Raw genomic sequence first — 11,777 nt, forward strand, 5'->3', positions numbered from 1 at the left:
CCCCTGGTTCTCCTCCTACCCCTCTAATTGCTCCTTCAACATGTCCTTTGGAGGATCCTCCTCATCCCTCCCCACCTCCAACTTTCCATGGGGGCTCCACGGAACTCCATTCCTGGTCCCCTTCTCTTCTCCCTCTACACCTGATTTCTGGGTAATCTCATCCACAAACACAAATTCAATTACCATTTCTATGCAGACAATTCATAGATCTACCTCTCTCTCCAGACCTGTCTACTTCTCTCCAAACTAAAATCTTGACCTGTCTCTCTGACATCATCTTATGGATGTCCAGTCATCAGTTCAAGGTCAACATGGCTAAAACAGAGCTCTTAATCTTCCTTCCCTCACTTCCTTTGTTGATCACTGTTAGAAACACCAACCTGCCTGAAAGGCATGCCCATAACCTGGGCATCATCTCTGACTCAGACCTCTCTCTAGGTCCTCACATCCTGGCTAGGTCTAAATCTTGCTGATTCTTTCTGGATAACATCTCTAAGATATCCATCCACAGAGCTAAAACTCTCATCCAGATGCTCATCATACAACCCTGCCCCACTCACATCCATTCTCTTGGACCATTACTTTGACCACGTCATGCCCCTCTTTGCATCTCTTTATTGGATCCCCTTTTTCTATTGCATCAAACATAAGCTGCTTCTCACCACTTTCAAGGTCCTTCCTGGCCTACCCACACCTTACTTCTCATCTCTTGTTCACTATTGAGATGTCTGACTGGCCCATGATACCAGCCTCCATTGCCCCCTTGTGACATTTTTAAAAAAGCACATTTGTGCTTTTTCCAGTGCTGCCCTTATGTTTAGGAGTAGCTGCCCATAAACATCTGCAAAGCTACCTCGGGATCCTCCTTCAGATCTCTTCTTTAAATTCTCCTTTGCCATGATGCCTGCAATAAATTTGACAAGTTAGGCCACTGGTGCACAGATATCACTGCTAATCATGCTGACCAATAGTGTTTCATTGCTTCCTTGTACTCTCCCCTCTACATGTCTGTAACTATCTATTGTCTCTTTTCTAAAACTTGGATTGTAGCCTCATTGGCACAGGGACCATCTTGTTTTTCTGTGTTTGTACAACACCTACCACAATGGGGTTTTGGTCCATGACTAGGGCTCCTGTGCAGTATAGTAATACAAAAGATAAATAATTCATAAAATGATTCTACTATTGGCTTCCTCCCTATGGCTTCATACTGTTCCCTGGCACCTCTGACACACAAAGGAGAAAATAATGCTGGGCCAATCTATGTTAATTCCCACATAGATTTCCACATTTAAATTCACTGGTGTAACAGAGGTGCATGCCGAATAGAGGTTCTTCTGTTCGTTGGCTCCACCCCCCTCTACCACAATACACCATCCAAATAGGGTGTTTACACAAAGGGGCTTACAGAAGGGAAGGAGGGAGGAAGAATGCCATGCTACCCCTTTTTCCTGTGGTTTTCTGGTTCTTTGTACCCATTTTCTTGATCTTTGCTCCTCTAGATGGGCCTCCATGCATCTCTCACCAAAAATCAATGGAAAGACTGTCTTCAGTAGAACTCCTCTATGCTGTGTGCCAGAGAGGAGCATTTCTGGGTAATAGATGGGGTAGTATGGGTAATTTACAGTTATTTCTTGGTAATGAGGAGGTAAACTGATATTTTTTTAAACATATGTTTTATCCCTGCTCATGTATATTATTTTCCTTCTTGGATTCTGAGCCCTTTGGGGGCATTGATGGAATCTTATGTATTTGGAAAGTGCCTAGCAGTTGTAAGTACTATTGTAATTCAAATGAATAATAATAATACTCGGTATGTTCTGAGTGCATGTAATTCAGCAGAAAACATCTCACAATGTTTGCTATATGTTGACATTTTCTTATGAAAATTAACAATTTCATTTTTTTAAATATTTTTTTTTCTGTAATCAGGTATGAAAACTATTTCACACCCAGCAACAAGCTCTAATTTGGGCAAGGTTCAATGTCATTACTGCAATACAATTTTCAGACCTCCCCTTCCTTCAGGCCCCTCTCTCTCTTTCTGGCACTCTCTATTCTCTTTTTTGCCAAGGCTTTTCTCCCTTTATGTTTCTGTGTAGGTGTGTTTCTCTCTCTTACTTTTGGATCCAAGCATTAGTAATATATTATTTTTTAAATAATTAAACTATCAAGGTCTTTTCGAGTGGGAGCTGGGTATGTAGCCATCACTAGACAGACTTATGCCTTGAAATGAAAATACAATCTAAAGATTAAATTCTATTTCAAGTGGAATGCACAATGCCATTAATACAATACCATTTTCAGACATACTAGGCTGAAATTTTCTGGGGATGCTATTGTCCAGCTGTCTGGAGTGGCTCATGAAAGTGGGTGCCAATCTCAGGGCAGACTGCCATAAACCAGGGCACAAACCCCAAATTGGCTGGGTGTTCTCTAATTAGATTTCACCAGTCAAGTACCAGCCTTAACACAGAATCACAAACAGTCCCCTTGGACACCCATCTTGCCACCCAGGCAAGCACAAAGGGATTTGCTGAAATCAGGGCTGGCTCTTTTTTGTAAGGTCTGTTATGGGGCCCATAATGTCACTAAACCCCTTTACAAACCTCCGGTAATAGTTGTTTAGACCAATGAAGGATTGGATCTGCTTCTTGGTTTGTGGGGCACCCCAACTCTGAATAGATTCTATTTTTAAAGGTCAGGGTGAACAAACTCACTGTCCATCCTGTGTCCTAAATAAGATACCTCTGCATTTGGAAACCTTGACAATGAAGTTGGTGTCTTTAAGCCTCTGTAGTACAATTCCCACATGGTCCAGGTGGTCTTGCCAAGAGTCACTAAAAATAGCTAGGACATCTATATAAGTCCTGGTAAAGTTCTGTAATCCCTGCAGCACTTCATTGGCAAACCTCTGAAAGGTAGTCCCTGCATTAATTAATCCAAAAGGCATAATCTTAACTGATATAGGCCAGATTCCACTATAAAAGCTAATTTTTCCTGGGCATCAGCATCTAAGGGAATTTGACAATATCTTCAAGCTGGCACCCTGGTCTGCCAGTGTCACAGCTACAACCTCACATCATCCTCTGGAGATAGATCTTGCTCTCACTGTAACTTTTCTCTGCTCCTCCCTTGTTTTATTTTTTCTTCTGGATTCTTCAAACGCTTTCTTGAATTCTCCACACAGCTTTTGTAACCACTTCTCATTCTGCTATGCCCTACCAAAGCTTCAGGGGCTATTGCTACTTATCCTTGTCTCTGCCTCCTATATTCCAGCCCTACTTCTTCTACCATTAGCTAGATACTGGGAAGAGCAATGTAACACCCTGACTCCTTCACATGTCCCCAGCCACCATAAAGGGGGAAGATTAACAAAAACTGATCCTTAAAAGGTTTGGTTGAACCAGTGAATTTAGTATTTCTCAAATAAGGGAAGTAGTAACAAAGAGAGGGGGTTCTGCAGGGCAGCCCCAGGAACAAGCAAGCCTGGGGAGGGAATTTACGGTAGACTGAGGATGATATGTTATTTGAGTTACCAATAAAGCCAAGTCCCAGGAAGGGAGTACATTTAAACTATATGGGGAGGGGGGGTCAGTGCTCTTCATAGTGAGGTGAGAACCATACTTCTGAATCTGAAGCCTTACCACACCATCAAACCTCACTTAGTGCACGGACAAGGCTCCACCATCCTGGGCCGCTCTTTGCATGTTCTGTATGCTAAGTCCCCAAAGTTTTCCCTTTCTAAATACTGGTTGATGGAGGGATTCTTTTGGTCAGCCCCTTTTGTGTGTTCCACTAGCAGCCCAATGGCAGGCCTGCATAGGGTGACCAGACAGCAAATGTGAAAAATTGGGATGGGGTGGGGGGTAATAGGAGTCTATATAAGAAAAAGACCCAGAAATCGGGACTGTCCCTATAAAATCGGGACATCTGGTCACCCTAGGCCTGCAATGGCAGATGCTCTGGTTTCATTCTTATCACATGTCCCGATATTTCCATCTGTTTGGGATAACTTTGGAGATGAGAAGTTGTCAAACTCTCTGATGAATCTCAGCATTTGTTATAAATTTATTCCATTTAGTATCTAGTATTTTCCTGAGGCATTTGCTTTTGAAGGCATTTAGATGTCTTTCTGGACCTTTCACGTCCATATATAAGGTGAAAATAACATTTGAGTTGACGCTTCGTAAGTTGGTCTTAAAGTTGTACATTTTTGATGACCAAATCTTGTTTAAGCTGGTATACGTAGCTGCCACCTTGCCAAACTTATGACATTATTTTCTTCTGGATATTCCCCTGGCTTGCATGTTACTGCCAGCATACATGGACTGAGTCACCTCTTGCATTCCTTGCCTTTAACATAAAGCTGACAGGGAGATAATTGGACAAATTAATTCCTGGCATAACTCCATTGTATTACATTGAGGTTAATTTGGCCCATGGTTTCTGGTCCTGTCTTATTCAGAAGTAAGCAATAGACTTTCTAACACTGGCTATTGCGTATGGATAAGCAGGCTTCTGGAGCACATGTTCCTGCTGCATAAGCTGCCTTCATGATCATCTGTCTGTCAGTGCTCCTATCCATTTGCAGTTAGCTTCCTTGGGTGTTTTAGGCAGGCAAATCAGGCTTACTGGTATGTTCTAGTCTAAGCTATTTCTGCACTGCTCTGTATAATGGTTAAGTTCCCCTAGTGTTTGGCTAGTAGTGCTTGTTACTGCAAGTGTGAATGGTATTCCATATATGTACAGTGGCAGCTGGAGCATGCCATAGATCTACAGAGGTAAGGCAGCCTAGCACGCACCCTGAAAAAAAAATTCCAAATCCAAGTGCATTCTGAAGTTATTAATATGTCACCAGCAGCCCTACAGTTAGAAGGGTCCATTTAATTAATGTTAATTGCTCATAGTTCATTGTGTGGCTCACACAGGATTTATAGAACAGCATCATGTATAGATCTACATTTAAAAAATCACTGCTTTTATCTCAAGTTTTCAAACTCTTTTCCAGTTATTTATATTTTTTCATGTGTAACACAGTCATACAAATATGACTTGTATTTGCTTTATTTGTGGAATGTTTGAGATATCTTAGGTATGGAGGGTTGGGTGGGAGAAGGAGCATGGACAAAAGCCAGCTCCAGCTTTGCATTGTGTTTTAGTTTTTTTTTTTTTTTATAGCAATAGAATATGTCCTCTGCTCAAACAGAGAGCTGATTTATCAAGATTCTCATCTCCTTTTTTCCCCTTCTTGGTTCACATGTTTCTTTCAGCTCATTTTTGTATGGGTGATTTTATTCTTTCTTAGAGACTGTTTCTGGGTATTTTCACCCCCACAGCATGCTGGCTACAAAGAAGAAGTGACAGGTTTGAAATAAAGGTAATGATAGCTAATGGTTCATATAACTGTGCCAGTGCAATCAGAAAAAAGCACTCAAGCACTTTCAGATGATAGCTTCTGTGCAAAATAAAGTTAGCAGATTAGAATGAAAAAGGGAATTAGTGGTTAGGAACAGAACTTTGCTGTTGTATTATGACATACAATATCTTAGGATCACGAACATTATGCCTTTTAATATTTATCAGTATCTTAACCCCACCTTCCTGCTTTGTCCAGTCCCTCAGTTGTCTCCTCTTTAAATAATGACAGTCTTAAAAACATCTCTTATTATGTTTCAATGGCATTCAGTAATGTATTCTATATACATCTATAATACCTTTGTGTGAAGTAGGTCTGTATTAGCTTCTTCTGTACTCTTAATGTTCATGTCCCCTAACTTTTAAAACCCTGGGGCCAAATCCTGCTCACCTTATGCAAGTAGACCCATTGCCATGGACGAGACTAATTTCATGACTAAGTTAAGGATTTTGCCCTTTACCTGTGTGAAAAGTATGTCTTGATCCCTTTCATAAACCCCTTTAATAATTTTGAAAGCCTCTATTTTGTCCTCTTTACTACTGAAAATGAGACTATCTACCTGCATTTTTCCTTATAACTTACATTGTCCAAGAATGTACCCAGTCTTAGTGATGATCAATCATTGTTCTTCAAATTCCTCTTTAAACTTATTCCTTCCATCACTTCTTACCTGTTTTTGTCCCCCATTGTTTATACTAATTTTAAAAAGGAACAGTATATAACAATCTGAGTGATTTCTCACTGTTGCATATCTTGCCTGGTGATACCATCTACCCGTACCCTTTATTACTATCATCCCTTGCTGTGTTAAGGCTTATTTGGACTCTAAGATCCTTGGGACAGGGACCTGTAATCTTATTTATAGCTATGGTGTAGTATAACAAAAATAGTCCACAAATATAGTTCCATGTGGGACCCAATATGTGCCTTATTATCACCAGGGCTGGCTCCAGGCACCAGCGCAGCAAGCAGGTGCTTGGGGCGATCAACGGAGAGGGGCGGCACGTGCGGGTCTTCGGCGGCAATGCAGCGGCGGGTCCCTCAGTCCCTCTCGGAGGGAAGGACCTGCCGCCGAAGTGCCGCCCATCGCGGCTTTTTTCTTTTCTTTTCTTTTTTTCGCTGCTTGGGGCAGCAAAAACGCTGGAGCCAGCCCTGATTATCACCTTATTTTATATTCTCTTCGCTAATTCAACAGAATAGCATTCTTTTTTGCATGCAGTTCTGCATGGTTTAAGCCCCCCTCCTCCCTCCAATAACCCTTTTTTCCTAACTGGGCTATATGATTGTTCCATTTAGGACATATTCTCTGACCAATTATATTACATTTTTCTACTGTGAACTGCATTTTCCATCTGCTGGCCTAGTTACCTACATGAGCCAAATAAATTAGAATCCAGTTGCTTATTCCAAATTATTTGCTCTAACTCTAATTTTAATATCATTTGCAAAGCTTGAGATCTTATTTTCATTGCTGTCATCTAAATCATTGGCATGGACCTGATTAATAATAATATTAAATGCTTACTGTCCATAGGGCTTTTTAAGACAAATTCTGCCCTGAGATAGACGAGAGGGACAAATACGGCATTTGATCCTCAAAGGACATTACAAGCATTGATTCTGATCCTGTGAGATACAGATCACATCCTTGAAGGTGCTGAGCACCTTCCATTCCTGTTGACATTACCTCACAAAGCTTAAGTGACTTGTCAAAGCCAGGGCTAGAACTCAGGTCTAGAACCCTGAAGTACAAGATACATTCTCCCATCAAAACCATCACCTTCTATCATATAGCCATTTAAATCTCTTAACAGTTCATTTCCAACCCATGCCACCTGTATGCTTAGGAGAGGCATGTAACAGCCAACTGTCTAACCAACAGGAATATCAAGTAGGTTAACCTGCACGCAAATTAACCTGTAATTTTATTCATGGCTCATTATAGACTTAATTTTGAAAAGTGACCTGCACTTTTGCACCAGAAATAATTGCAGGCACCATTTTTCAAGTGAAAATAATTGTAGGCACATTGTATAGCATTAAGACATCCTACAAATTAACTTCAGGCAATTAGACACCTAATTACTTATTTGCACCCACAAAAACTGCACCCTGCTCAAAATCAGAGGCTGAACTGAGGCCTTTTTAAAGGTCAGGGCCCATAGTGTACCTTCAAATTATTTTAATCACAATTAGGCCTTGGTCCTGCAATGTAGTGTGAGGGAATACTGCTGTACCTATGTGGAGCTCCATTGGGGTGTTCCATGCAGCTGCACCAATTGGTCCAATACTACACACTGTAGAAAGAGCTTTAGGCCAAATCTACACTTGAAAAGCTTTGCTGGTATAGCTATATCAGCAAACCCTCCTAGCATAAATGCAGTTTATACCAGTTCTCCAAAAGAAATGAACTGTACTGTTAAAAGCATTGTGTTGATAGTATAACCACATCTACACTATAGTGTTTGCCAGTATAAAAATGTTTTGTTTTTTTTAAATCACACCTTTACCCCACTGATATATCAGCAGTAGTTTCTAGTCTAGACCGGCTTTTGACACTACCTTTCATTAAATGTGATCAGTGTACTGTAATGCTTGTGATTGTCTTACTTATTTCTATACTAATTCTCTCTCTATATAAAACCCGCTTAAAACATCACATAGAACAAATTGTCAACCCTTGTGATAACATCTGAGGACAATGACTGTAAATATTCTTGTTCTTTGGTAACAGATGGTTTTGGTACAAATATTTCTACAATTAACAAGCAAAAGATTGGGATGTGCATTAAGGTTGAGGTGATGTTTGTATTATATGCCCAGGTTCTGTGGGTTTTAACATCTTGGCCAATTTGGGTTTCCAAATCATCCACCAACATGTACTTTTATTGTTATTCAAAAGTGGAAAGTTGATTTATATTTTCTGAACTCTGGGGGTATTAAAAAAAAAAAAAAAGATGGGAGGAAGAAAGTGAAAGACTAGCTAAATCCTGGCTTCAGTATAAGCTTACAGCCAAAAAGGGTACCTTGCAGTACAACTATTGTACTCCACTCCTAGCTCACTCAACTACTGAGGAGTTCAGGTTCCATAGTTCCATTATGCACTGAGCTGTAGAGCAGCATTTGTGGTTGGGCACTAGGGGTCAAGATGCATGGTCGGTTCATAGAAATATGTAGATCCTCCTGTAACACACCATCTGCTGCTAAAATTACTCTTGCTTTTGTCAAGAGCAATCTGCAAGTACTGGTATGTGAGGATTGTATAGGCAGCAGAACATGGGGGCAAATTTGTGTTGTTTTATGGGCTAAAGTGAAGAGAACCACATTTTGGACTGGGGTTCATTTCCATCACTTTCTAGAACTAAAATGGCTTAATTAAAAATACTTCAACTATATTTGAAACTCAAACACATTCAAATACAATAATTAGAAAAACATGTAAAATGTGTGCTTACAGATTGGGGCAAAGCACTCCCCAAATAGTCTCTCCATCATGTTCCAAAATTCAATTATCTGCTGCACACCCACAAATTAACAAAATAAAAAGAGAAAAAGAAGTTGAGACAAAAAATTTATAATATATGTCTTTCATTCCAGGATATGAGTCACAGGGAAGACAAATAGCCTTTATCAGATTTAAAGTTAATTTCAGATTCCTTTTGAATGAACATTTTTGCCATATTTTGTTTACTGATATACAACAGATTGCAGAACTTTTGAACTTAATATTAAAAAATATAGTTTTCCATAAAGTTAGTCACTGCAGGAGATCAAGTTCTCTTTTACTGGTTGATTTGTTTCTTTTATGATATAAAACCAATGTTAAGCATGTGTAAGAATTTATTTATTTTCAGAACAATTTTTTCCCCTAAGCAATAACGTGCCACTTATACAATGTTAGTCATGAATGCCAGGTCTCACAGCAAAATTTTGTTACAGTCCTAAATTTCATTTAACTGCTGGAGTACAAACCACCATTCACTCATAGGAACATTAATGCAGTTATAAAATAAAACAGTTACATGAAATTAGAGCCTGTAGCATAATAGGGGCCTGGCTCTCTGGGGGATTCAGGGTGCCATGATATCTGAACACAGTGAGGTAAATTGAGGACACTATATTATATAGCAGACAGACTATCTAGGACTCAAGCTGCAAGGTACTTTACATCCACATCTCCCAGCAATGTCAATACTGGGAGGGGTATTTACCACTGCTTCCCAGTTGTGTCAGTGGGAGCTGAGGGTGCTCATCACTCACAGGATCAGGCCCTTTAATTTATTTTCTTTTGTTTTTCAACCTTAATACATTAATTTTTTAAAGAGTAATTATGTGTAATATATATTTGAATCGCTGGCTCCAGTCAAATTGAAGCTGGCATTTCTGAGGAAGGACAATGCATTACAAACCGCTATCTGTTTTTTTGCCCACAGTGATTGTGACTGATGTCATCTAGCCAGTCAAGCAGCAAGTGAACATCACAATTGGAGCTAACAAACAAAACAAAGAGATGAAGCAGTTGATAAGAGAGGACCAGTTGATAAGAGAGGACCAGTGGAGAAGAGAACTGTTCTTCACTAGGCTTTACAATATTTCTGTTAAGAAAGAAAAGAACATGGCTCTTTTTTTGTTTTTATATCTTTCATCAAGCATTCTACCACACAGAATTCTGCCACTTTATTATCTGGCTAATAGTATTCTGGAAAATATACAGATTTTGTTGTACACTAATTTCTCTTTGCATCAAAGAGTAAATAAATGCCATTGCCATGGGATGATTTCCTATGAGCATATGGGACTCATGCAGGCCTTGTACACAAGGAGGTGAATTTCATATAGAACTATCACAGCTATGCTTTGATGGTGATGTTCACCTCTCCCACACAAAGCCATACTAATCCTTTCTAAGAAGAGGTCGGGAATGGCATCCACCCTCTGCCCGCAGGGCTGCAATACAGTCTTTCTATAGCCACTCCCTGAGCTGCATGAGTTCCCAGCCACTGAATAAATATGGATCCAGCAGCCCCCTTTCTGTCCTACTCCTAATGTTCCCTTCTACATCAAGTGTCAGGGAGCTCACTTCCCACTGCATGCATGGGGTGTGGAGGCCCATCTGCACAGCTGTTCTTCCCTAGGCATACCCCCTCCTGTCCCTGCCAGGGCTTCTGTGCCATTGAGACCCTGCATAAGTTCCTTGGTAAATCTACATGAGGGTGATAAGTGCTCTCAATTTCCCCTGACATTGATTTCACCTTTACAGTCCATCTAGATGATGGGGGGGGGGGGAGGGGGGAGGAGAGAGGAAGAAACTTTTAAAAATTGAGTTAATAATTGTTTCAAATCATGTTAGTTAAGGTGTAAACTGTCTATACAAGGTCTTAAGGGATGTTTCAAATCACGTTATGCAACAATTTAAAAAGCACGTTTCTTTTGTAATTTAACAGACCCTTAGAGACTAGTGACACTTGTAGTTTCTGTTTCTCTATCCCAATAGATCACAAACCAAGCTTTAAAGGTGACATGCAAAGTGGTAACTTTGGGCTTCTTCCTTCTTTTGCTTTATAACATATAAAGGCTTCCCCTTCAAAAGTTGACTTTCTGCTTTTCAGTATCAGCAAGTCAAGTCTCTATGGATCCTGGAAAACTAGTGAAGTTGTGACTTCACATGATATTGAAAGTTGAGCAACAAAGAGCAGAAAGGCATCCTACTTGTCAGTGTTTAAAACTCTTTGTATTTTGTTAACTATTTAATTCTAAGCCTAATAAACATTTACTCTTCTGTCATGGCCTCACCTGAGTCAGTGGATCACCTGGCAATGTGAGCTTGCCTGAATTTTTCAGCAGTAAATAGCTATTGAAGTTAAGTTGGCCACCTGGGCTTTAAATTCCCAACACATAAAACAATTGTCTAGTGCTGGCTCAACTGAAAAGGTACAGTGAGAGCTCAGCCCCAGACTTGGCTAGGCTTCTTAGATTATGGTAGAGGAGATCTTTCACCCCGAACTGGTCCCTGGAGAAAGCAGACAAAACTTTTTAATCTTGCCTGCTGGGCCTGATTGGCTTCTGACTGCTCCCAGCCTCTGGAGAACCAGAACTTACTGGTTCTGCTAGCAGCTGATTCTGGGTGGCCTCTCTAAGCTGTTCTGGAGGTCTGAACTCAGTTTCCCCTGGAAAGTACCCCTTCTTCAGGCAGTATGTGCCAAGGTGATGAAACCTCCAGCAGGGGGAAGCAAAATCATGGTACACCCCACTTCCCTAGTTATCAACCCTAGCCAAGCTTTGCAGTTCCCCTGCCATCAACTCTGCCAATATTCCCACAGTCTTGTCTGTCCATATGTCAACTTCTCACTTCTGTGCC

General features: G+C 40.4%; 1 long non-coding RNA gene across 3 annotated transcripts in view; it reads left to right on the top strand.

The window, feature by feature from the left end:
- The window catches only part of LOC101945420 (uncharacterized), a 36,484-nt gene extending 25,774 nt beyond the window's left edge, over window positions 1–10,710 (top strand). For all 3 annotated transcript variants that reach the window (XR_010601373.1, XR_010601374.1, XR_256825.4), the window contains one exon: window positions 9,853–10,710. This is a non-coding gene — a long non-coding RNA (uncharacterized LOC101945420). The remainder of the gene's footprint in view (window positions 1–9,852) is intronic.
- Window positions 10,711–11,777: the final 1,067 nt, after the last annotated feature.

The sequence above is a fragment of the Chrysemys picta genome, chromosome 5, assembly GCF_011386835.1.
Source record: "Chrysemys picta bellii isolate R12L10 chromosome 5, ASM1138683v2, whole genome shotgun sequence".
In the NCBI taxonomy this organism is placed as follows: domain Eukaryota; kingdom Metazoa; phylum Chordata; order Testudines; family Emydidae; genus Chrysemys; species Chrysemys picta.